This window comes from Polypterus senegalus, chromosome 14, assembly GCF_016835505.1.
Source record: "Polypterus senegalus isolate Bchr_013 chromosome 14, ASM1683550v1, whole genome shotgun sequence".
NCBI lineage: Eukaryota > Metazoa > Chordata > Cladistia > Polypteriformes > Polypteridae > Polypterus > Polypterus senegalus.
In genome coordinates, this window is record NC_053167.1 from 29,754,834 (window position 1) to 29,755,982 (window position 1,149).

Sequence of the window (1,149 nt, forward strand, 5' to 3'; positions counted from 1 at the left end):
CTTTCTCAAAATCACTGGACAGTTAAACTCTTTTCTGAACATCATTTTAAAATTTTGAAATAACTTAAAATAGTTTATAAAATAACATTCTATTTTTTTATTGCATCTTTAATATTGAAAATCTATTTTTTTATGTTTTTCCTTTTTATTGGCTTTAATTTTTTGTATTTTTTTAATAGTTGTGAGCAGTGTAACAACCATAATTCATTTATTTTAGTATGTTAATTTCAACGTAGAATTTCTAGTCAGCAGAACACATGGAGCTCCCTTAAACTATTATAGTTAGTAGCTGCTCTATTTAATCATTTCTTTCCCATGTTTTCTCTGTAATATTAACAGTTAAATGTTTTAGGGTGTAAAAATAATAGGAAACAAAAATATTTAAATATTAAAGTAGTTTATTCATGTTATGAATAAGTTCTCCTTGTTGACAGCTATTGGCATACCTTCCTTTGTGACTACAGTGAATTTACATGAGGAGCTTTCACTTTTCATGCCAATAAAAATTGAGGAATCATCTTGTCCAATTACTGTGAACATTTTATATATTGGGAGTCCTGTTTCCCTGTACAAGAATGTGAATGTTATAGTGTTACATTGCTTATTTTTCTAGTTATTGCTTAGAAGCAGGAGAAAATGTTATTGCAATACTAACCATAATTAGTTACTGACTAAACAAAAAGTGATACTGTAAAATTGTATGTTTTTGATTTAAACATCCATAAGAGAGGTGAAGAGTGGAAGACAGAGAATGTACTGTAGTATATTGAAAACAAATTAGTTGTGCATATACTATCAGTTATCAAAACCACTTTAGTTTTAAAAATTGAAAATGCTATAGTCTCGGCAATATGTTTAAAAAGAAGTACGCATCCAGGGATGTTGAGCATGTTTCCTGGTGTACTTGTTTATTTGGCCTGGAAATGCTTCTGTTTCTCCCTGCTGTTGAAGATTTTTACAGACCCATGTAAAGGAGTGGAAATCAACAGCATGGCTTACAATGAAGAAGTAAAATTTTCTGTAAACACAGTTAAAGATGAAAAGACAGAATCTCTAGAGCACTGATCTAGTCTTTCGTTCAAAACAACAAGAACTCCAGCTTTATATACAAGGACAGTGGCTGTATTTCTTTAGTGATCCTCAAGTGCT